The following is a 10111-nucleotide window of genomic DNA, read 5'->3' as shown; positions in this document are numbered from 1 at the left end:
TATGCTGTGGTCCATGGACCATGAACAGTCGAACAAAACTGAAAGACAGACGACCACCACCACCACCACCATATGTATCTGTGATGTACCAAGTTACTGACATATTTACTTCTCCTTTAGGATCTAAGCTTCTGGAGGGCAAAAGCTGTTTTTGCCTTTCTTTGTATCACAATAGCTTATCAGAGTACTTGACACATGCTAAGTACTTTAAACATGTTTATTACCTGATGGACTATTTTTTAGAGAAAGCAGAATAAGAGAGTTGAATAGAACGATTGCCCAAGAATTATGCTTATGAAAACTACAGGGGAAGGCAAGAGCCTATGCCTTCCCCTGGGGCTCAGGGAGAGTGATGGGAACAGCTACGTTGTCTAGTCACTCCTGTGGGAGAGCTATGGTCCAAGCTCACTCCTGGGCTCTCCCTCACCTCTTGTAGTTACCTCATTTCTTTCTGTAAAGGTACGTATCTGTGCTCATTCTGATCTTTACATCAAAGAAGCGAAAGGCTTTTCAGATTCATTTGTTTTGGTTTTTTTAGTTGTTGGAGCAAACCAATAAACCAGGGAAGGCAGAAAACAATTATCCTTGCCTACCTGGGCTTTGTGGTTCTTTCTGATTTGTGTTCAACTCTCTGTGACCCCTCTTGGGTTTTTTTTTGGCAGACCCTCTAATGGTTTGCCATTTCTTTCTCCAGCTCATTTTGTAGATGAGAAAACTGAGGCAAATTGGGTAAAGTGACTGGCACAGAGAAACACAGCTATAAATGTCAGAGGCTGAATTTGAACTCGGGAAAGTGAGTCTTCTTGACTCTAGGCCCAGTATTTATTGTGCCACCCAGCTGCCCTGATTGAACTTAGGGACTCTACTTAAACACTGTCTCCCAGTTCAGTTTTCTGGTTTACCAGCCCCTTGAGAAGGAAGCAAGGTGCTACTCTGTCCTTGAGTCCATGTTAAGAATAGATCCCAAGACTTAACAAAGGAGTCAGTTCAACAAGCAAGGCACTGGGCCAGGTGAAGGAGATACAAAAATCCCAAAAACAAACTGCTCCTGTCTCAAGGAGCTTAAATTCAGATGGGGACAGGACAGAGGGAACTGGACATTTTTCCATTGTATCCACCTGAGGCCACTGATGGGACAAACAGCAAGATTTTCCAATCCTTTAAATGGACACTAACAGTATTCCAGGAATGGACAAAATAAGAACTCAGGTATTTAATTGACCTTCTGAGACTTCACAATGCAAATTTTTTTTCTTGGTCCAATCCCAAGGTGCCTCCAGTTTCCACCTCGAGTCCCTTTATTTCCATCTCCATGTAGGTTCTCTGTGAACTTGACCTACCTATAATACGTCATTAGATGACTTGTTTGTACAAAAAAGATCTCATTCTCTCTCTCTCTCTCTCTCTCTCTCTCTCTCTCTCTCTCTCTCTCTCTCTCTCACCCCCCACCTCTCTCTCTCTGTTTCTCTCTCTCTGTCTTCTTCATGTCTGCTTTCTCTCTATCTCTGACTCTGTCTCCTCTCTTTCTCAACTCTCTTTCCTCCTTCTTTCCTCCTTCCCCTCCTTTATTCTCTTCTCTCTCTTTCTCCTCTGTCTCTGTCTTTCTGTCTCTGTCACTGTTTCTCTTTCTCTGTTTCTATCCCTTCTTTCTCTCTGTCTCTGTCTTTTTCTGTTTATCTCCTCTCTTTTCCATCTTTCACCTCCTTTCTTCCCCTCTCTCCTCCTCTCTTCTCTCTTTCTCCTCTGTCTTCTCTTTGTCTCTGTGTTTTTCCCTTTCTGTCTCTCTGTATTTGTCTGTCTCTGTCTCTCTGTCTCTGTCTTTCTTCCCCCCCCTCACCCCCAGACTCTTGAGGTATTAGAATTGCCCTCCCATACCGATTTCCTCCTGACTAGCCCCTCCATTCGCTGATGGCCTTTGGTTTATACACACCAGTCTCAGAAACAAAAGGAAAACAAAGCTCCAGAAAACAGAGCTCCCTCCAGCTGGCCTCACTGTCTATTCCCAGAGTGGCCCACTGCCTGTGTCATGCAGGAGGGAAATTGTTCCATCAGTGACTATGTTAGATTCATGACCCCTCTACAACCTTGAATTGGCCTTTAGTTGTCACTGATGGGCTCTGAAGAACAGCCCCTGTCCACATGATTGCTGCTCTCCAATGAATCAGAAAGCACAGGGCACCGAGCAGCACATTAAACCCGCAACAGAAATATATCACTGTACTTTCATATAGATGTATTGCTTTTGCCCAGGCACATAAATGATTGGGCTACCCACTTATTTTTTTTCAAGGACTATAAATTAAAAATAAGCTAAGGGTTTTTAAATTATGTTCCTTTTTTTTTTTCATCTGGGTAGCTATTTCAAGGCTACAGCAAAGCATTTAAAGATAATCTTATATGGATATTTCAAACACTGTCTTTGGAAAGAGAATTCGCTCCTGCCGTGTGCACTCAAGCTAGCGCACTGGCTGATTCATCATGTGTGTTCAGGTGGTCGAGGGGCCTTGGTCCATTCTGTGCTTTTTGGGGAGCACATTGGTTTCACAACCTGTTTTCAGAGACAAAAGTGGTGTCATTCAGAATCTGAGTGATGGTTGAAATGAATTTGTATTTTTAACCACATTCCTAGGAGTGTAGAATTAGAGAAGGAAAGGGTCATCAAGGTCTTCAAGTCCAACTACCCTTGCTTTTACAGATGAGGAGAATGAGACCAGGGATGTGAAGGGGACTTCTCCAATGCCACATAGGTGACAGAAGTAGGGATGGGACCCCAGGGCCTACAATTCCAAATCCCCAGCTCTTGTCTGATTCTTGGCCTGATTTCACAGCTCATCCAGGTTAACTGCTTGGAGCTGGAGTCAAGAAGAGCTGGGTTTGAATAGTGCCTTTAGCATTTGCTAGCCAGGTGACTTTGGCCAAGTCATTTAATTTTTATGAACCTCGATTTCCTTTTTTGTAAATGACAGTTCTTGACCTTTTGTTTTTTCCTTTTGTTATCATGCCATGGTTATTTCTGGAAATTCCTTCCTCACCCACCTAAATTGAATAAGAAGGTCTTGTAACAACAGTCAACAACAACAAAAAATAATTCAAGAAAATCACCCAGGACTACTAGTAATTATGGATGAAGACACACACACATAATACATACATAGGCACATATAACATGCAAATATATATCTTATATCTCTATCAGGTATCTATCTTGTGTGCATACACACATATCATGTATATATGTTTTATACATATCTACCTTCTGTGCACATATATATACATATATGTAAGTATACATGTGTATGTGTATGTGTATATACATATAATATATAGATTTATATGCTCCAAGTGTTCTAAGTTCTTTATAATTATTATCTTGTTTGATCCTCACAACAGCTTGAGAGGTAGGTGCTATTATTATCCCCATTTTACAGCCAGAGAAATTGAGCCAGGCAGAAGTCAGGAGACTTGCCCAAGGTCACACAGCCAGTATCGGAGGCTAGATCTGAACTCAGGTCTTCCCGACTTCAGGCCCTACGTTCTGCGCACTATGAGGCCACCATCGGTGAGCTATCTCAAAACAGATACGTTATAGAAAGGCAGCTATCTGCCTATCTGGTGGAAACGGCCACATCAGGGAGCTCCCTAACTCATTCGTCTTTTAGAGCAGGAAGTGAGTGCAGCACAGCCTATAGAGCATTGGATTTTGTTCAGAGAATCCTTGAATTCAGACCCCACCTCAGAGGCTGTGTGACCTTTGGCAAATCACTGTATATCCTTGGGGCTCAGTTTCCTCAAAAATAAAACAAGGGTGTACTTGATAACCTCCCAGGCCCTTTCCCGCTTGCGATGCGTGATGAGCTCGTGAATGTTATCAGAAAGTTTAGAATGGCTGGCCTCAACTGCTTCTGCTGAAGACCGCAGTTCATTGGCCACTTCTTGGCCTTCTGACCCATGAGGCAATAAACTAGCATTTTTTTAAGCACCGACTATGTGCCAGGCTCTGTGCTAACTAAAGTAAGGTAAAAAAAATGTCTGCCTTCAAGAAGTTGACTGTCTAATGCGGACTTTGATCGCTACTTAATCTTGTGCATAATGCTTAACGCTGCTCTTTGCAAGAAAGGACAGAAAGAAGGCTTGGTTCCTCTCCAGGATATTTGAAACCAATTTAATCTAACCTAATAAACATTTATTATAATTCAGACTTGAGATATCCTTTGAGCCTCACTACAGGTATAATTAGGCTCATTTTATAGATGAGTGTTCAGAGAGGGGGAGTGAATTAACCACAGTCACACAGCTAGTAAATGGTGAAGGGAGTATTTAAACCCATGTCTTACCTTCCCCAGAGCCAATAAATACACAGCTCGTACTATCTTGCTTATCTCTCTCATCAAAGTGTCTTGAACCCCTACGATGCACAAGACACTTTGCTAGGCATTAGGAATCCAAACAATCTTTATAATAAAATCCCCACCTTCGAGGAACATATAATCTAATTCGGAAGATAGACACTAAGATCAATAAAAAATAGCAAATAATATAAAAATCTGTAGGTCGATCAATATAGTAAGTAAGTGTCTAAGGAAGGGGTGGGGAACCTGTGACCTTCTAGGTCCTCGGGTGTGGCTTTTTGCCTGAGTCCAAATAGAACAATTCCATTTATTAAGGAGATTTGTTCTGTGAAGTTTGGATTCTGTCAAAGGGGCGCACTTGAAGACCTGGAAGGCCACATGTAGCCTCCAAAGCACACGTTTCTCACCCCAGTCTAAGGAGCAGAAGAGGTAGTGTGTATATAACTACCCCACCTACTCATCCTAATGATGCATCAGGGCAAACATAGATAACTATAATTCACAAGTACAGCATGAGAAGCACATTGCAGAGTTCAAAGGAAATGGCAGAGGAGGCATTCTTTGCCCCTCCCCCCTCCTTACTAAGGCAAGCTGATCCGACAGATCCATGGTTGCTGATGTTGCATAAGGAATGAATTAAGAAGAACCCATGAATTTCCCTTTCCATAACCAATAATCATGATAATAGCTGATATTTATATAACACTTCAAGGTTTGCACGGTACTTTACACGTATTATCTCTTTTGACCTTCATAGCAACCCTGGAAGGCAGATGCCAGTCTGTCCTCCATTCAGCTGCCAAAATGATTTTCCTAAGTCATGATTCAGACAATGTCACCCCATCTTTCTACTCAAGAAACTACACTAGAGTTGTTCTCTCCAGCGCTGGGTGGTGCAGTGAGTAGAGCACAGAACCTGTAGCCAGGAATCCTTGAGTTCAAATCCAACGGGAGACTTTAACAGTCCAGTGACCCTGGGCAGTCACTTAATGATTGGCCTCATTTTCAGCTGTAAAATGGGACAGTAACAGCACCTACTTCATAGGGTTGATATGAGCATCAAATGAGACTAAATTGTAAAGCCTCTGGCATATAATAGGAACTTAATCAATGTCTGCTCCCTTCCCCTTCCTATTATTCCTCCAGGATCAAATGTAAAATACTTGGTTTGACATTTAAAAGTCCTTTACAACTTGGACTCTTACTACCTTTTCTGTCTTCTTAAACTTACCTTCCCACACTATAATACACAGCTGTACTGATCTACTTTGGGGCTGCGAGGTAGCATAGTGTTTGGAGCCCCAGACTGGGAGTCAGAAGGGCTCATCTTTGAATTTAAATGTAGCCTCAGACACTTACCAGTTGTGTGACCTTGAGCAAGTCACTTTATCCATTTGCCTTAATTTCCTCATCGGTAAAATGAGCTGAAGAAGGAAATGGCAAACCACTCCAGTATCTCTGCCAAGAAAACACCAAATGGGATCACAAAGAGTCAGACACAACTGAAATAACTGAAAAACAACAACACTGGTCTACTTGGAATTCCTCACACATAGCAAGACTCCATCTCCTGACTCCATGCCTTTGCCTTGGCTGTCCCCATGCCTCCCTCCTCACCTCTGCTTTCTAGTGTCACTGGCTTCCTTCAAGACTCAGTTTAAGTCTTGCCTTCTACAAGAAGCCTTTCCTGGCCTCTCCCCCCACTGCAGATTCTCTTCCATGTATCCTATAGGTCTCTTGTATGTACATAGTTTCCCCCTACACACACACACACACACACACACACACACACACACACACACATACACACACACTTTTTCTCCCATTAGAATATGAACACCTTGAGGACAGGGGCTTTTTTTGTTTTATTTTGTTTTTTGCCTTTCTTTATATCACCAGTGCTTAGCACAGTGCCTGGAAGACAGTAAGTGACTGGTACATGGCTATCCTCATCATTGTTTTACAGATGAGAGAACTGAATCTCAAATCAATTAACTTCCCTGTGGTCACACAGATACTAAGTATCATTGGCAGATATGAACCCAGTTTCTTCTAACTCCATGGTCCACATGCCTTCCATTATACACCACCATCTCCACACTGACACTTTTTGGATGCTCTGCTATGTGCCCAAAAAATAAACACACACACTCACCAATCAAGAGATAAACCAACAAATACTTAGGAGGAACCTACTATGTACCAGATACCGTGCTAAGCATTAGGAACACATAAAGATATACCACAAATGGGTCTTTGTCACGCTGCAACTAGGTTGAAGGGACCACAGAAATCACCTCAGATATCCACTAATTCAGCTCCCTCATTTTATAGATGAGGGAGGAAATTGTGTCCTGGAGATTGAATGACCTGCCCAAAGTCATACATGTAGAAACATCAGAAATGAGTTTTGAACCCAACTGATATGTCATGATGCCATCTAGTGCTGATGCACACATATCATGTATATTATATATATATGATATATACATATATATATTGCATATACCTTTGTAAATGACACTTCCCTACTAAGTGGTAGGCTCAGTTTACTCACTTCCTGATTCTTTTTCCCATTCAGGAAGGCAGTTCTTCTAGCAAGTAAGCTACCATTTGTTTTTTGAAATGTCCACGAATGGTCCACATCCTTCTACAGTTCCTCAGGACCTCCTGCAAGATGAGCACCAGCTTCTTTGTTGAAGAAGAGACATTTGCTTTCTCCCCTTTTTCTCTCCTCTCTTCTATAGCACACTTGAGCCTCTCCTGTCATCACAATACACATCACTCCCCCCTCATCTCAGCACAGAACTATATGGAGTTGTAGATGGTGGAGGAGGGGGCGATGGAGGGATGGAGGGATGTTAAGCAGGACAAAGGGCTTGGAATTGAGATTAATCACAGTGGCAGGAGGAGCAGTTGAGAGAGCATCCTACAGCAAACAACTCCGCCAAAACACCTCCCTATGTTCTACCCAAGGAGCTAATCACCTCCTAAGGGAAGGGCCCAGGCTCTCACTGGTTGTGGAAGCAGCTGCTTTGGAAATTAATCTTTTCATCAGGTCACCCCCACTGCCATGGAGAATGAGTCCAACTGGTTGCCCAGGAAATGGACTTGGGCGTTGCTTTTATTTTTCATCCCGTTTAACAGCCGTAAATAGCCTCCAACTACTTTTCTCCACCATGTTTAGTTTTATAGAAAGCAGATTTCACTTAGAGTTCAGCAATACTTCCTCATTCCCTTGGATCTGTTAAGATAGTAACACAACTGGACAGAAAGAATGGTAGGTTTCTGGCCATGTGACATCAATGCAATGAGACAAAGGTAGGTCCTGGCCTCAGAGTGAAAAAATGAAATCAGCACTTGGGTATTCACCAGACTCTCCAAAAATAGCTTTTTTAATATGGGAACTCCATCATAAGGACTCAAGTGGCATTAATTCCTCTCCTTTTTAGACTGTTTCTGTGAAAGATCATAGATTTAAAGCTAAAGGGAACTTTTCAGAGTCCATTGAATTCATCCATTCATTTATAGAGAAGAGGAAATTAAGTGACTTAACCAGGGTCACACTGTTAATGAGCATTCAGGTTAGGATTCCACTTCAGCTCTTCCTGATTCCAAGTCTAGCATTCTATCCAATACAGCACACTTCCTCTCACTCTGACTTTGAAGACAGAACGACGGCAGCTCACAGAGGAGTCTCTTGGCCATGCCTAGAACATTCTCCTGCTTAAACCTCAGCCTATTAGAATCCTTAACTTTTGAAGGTGGTACATTTGTCATTTCCTCCTGTAAGAAGACTCTTCTCATTCCCCTAAGTTAGTGCTTTTCCATATTTAGCTTTTAGATACTTACCTGTTCATTTGGTACACCTCCCACCCCCACCCCCAATGAAGAATATCAGCTCTTCCAGAGGCCAGGACTAATTTTCTTTGGTCTGTGAATCTCCAACAGATGTCACAGAGTCTTACCAAGTAGAAACTTAATAAATAACAGGACTTCCCCAAGGCTAATTCAACAATAATTTAAGATAATTCAACATTTATTAACATTGCTTTTGGCTGTCCAGCCCTGGTAATCTTTTCACCATCCATTCTTGATACTGAAACTGGACCAGGACCTAGCAGACTTAATCCATTCAGCTTTGGATTCCCCACCCTAGGCCAAGCTGTCCTCAGTAGCATCAGTGAGCACATACTCACGCAACCCACCATATCCAGCCAGTTCCTGACCACCAAATGCTCTTTCTAACCATATACTCTAATTATCTTTTTGTCCTTTGTTTTTCCCCTTGCCCTGAGAACTCTAATCAAATGAGCAACACCACCATAGCTTCCAGAAAGGGTGTGTGACTTCATTCAACATCCCTGTGACCTTCCAGGCCAAAACATCTTTGCCTGACCATCACTCCCTTATGTACATTGTCTTTTCCCATTCAGAAGTAAGCTTCTTGAAGCTCATTCATTATTAATGAAGATTATGTGCTAGGCCCTGGATACACGCAGGAGTAGGGTGGGGAGAGAGAGGGAGAGAGAAAGAGAGAGAGAGAGAGAGAGAGAAAGAGAGAGAGAGAGAGAGAGAGAGAGAGAGAGAGAGAGAGAGAGAGAGAGAGAGAGCTGAATAATTGGAGATATAGTAATTGTTCATGGTTAGGCTGGGTCAATATCATATAAGTGACAATACTACCAAAGTTAATTTACTTTTTCAGTGCCATACCAATCAAACTATCAAAGAATTATATGATAGAACTAGGGGAAAAAAATAAAATTTCATCTGGAATAAGAAAACTCTGGCCAAAATGGTTTAAACCAGCATCTCATACCACATATCAAGATAAACTCCAAATGAATATGTGATCATACTGGGTCATATCATGAACAAATTAGAGGACCAAGGAAGGAAATGTATATTGCAACAATGGATAGGGAGAGATTTCATGACCAAACAAGGGATAGAGAGGATCACAGAAAATAAAACCGATATTTTTGTCAAATAAAATTAAAAGTTCTTACACAAATAAAACTAATGCAATTAAAAATAAAAAGGAAACAATTAACTCAGAAAAAAATCTTTGCAGCAAGTTTCTATAACAAAGGAATAATATCCAAAATGTATAAGAAACAGGTACAAATATATAATAAAATTCATTCTCACTAGAGAAATGGCCAAAAGATATTATCATGGGACATTCCCAAAAGGAGAAATCTGAACTTTCAATGGCCGTATAAAAATGCTCCAAATCCCTCATATTAAGAAATGTGTAAATTAAAACAATTCCCTTGTATTCATCAAATTGGCAAAAGTAACAAAAATAGAGGAAATGGCAATTTTTGGAGAAGCTGGAAAAAGCAGGCACAGTATCACTACTCTGCTGATGACTCTGAAAATTGGTCCAGCCCTTCTGGAAAGCCACCTGGGGACCACATGCAGGCAATAACTTGCCTTTGTATATCCTTTGACCCAGCAATAGAACTACCAGACCAATGCAACAAAGAAATCAAAGAAGACATAAAAGGACATATTTATTTTTTAAAAATGATAGTTACTTTGGAAGTAGCAAATAACTAGAAATGAAGGGAGTGGCCATCTGTTAAGGAATGGAAAAAGAAAGTATGCAAATATAATAGAATATAAGTGCATCATAATAAATGACAAGAGATAGTTTCAAAGAAACCTGGGAAGACTTGTATGAACTGATGCACAGTGAGCAGAAGCGAGAGAACCATTTACATATTAATGACAATACTGTAAAGAAACAACAACTT

The sequence above is a fragment of the Notamacropus eugenii genome, chromosome 6, assembly GCF_028372415.1.
Source record: "Notamacropus eugenii isolate mMacEug1 chromosome 6, mMacEug1.pri_v2, whole genome shotgun sequence".
Lineage (NCBI taxonomy): Eukaryota > Metazoa > Chordata > Mammalia > Diprotodontia > Macropodidae > Notamacropus > Notamacropus eugenii.
This window is presented reverse-complemented; position numbering follows the sequence as displayed.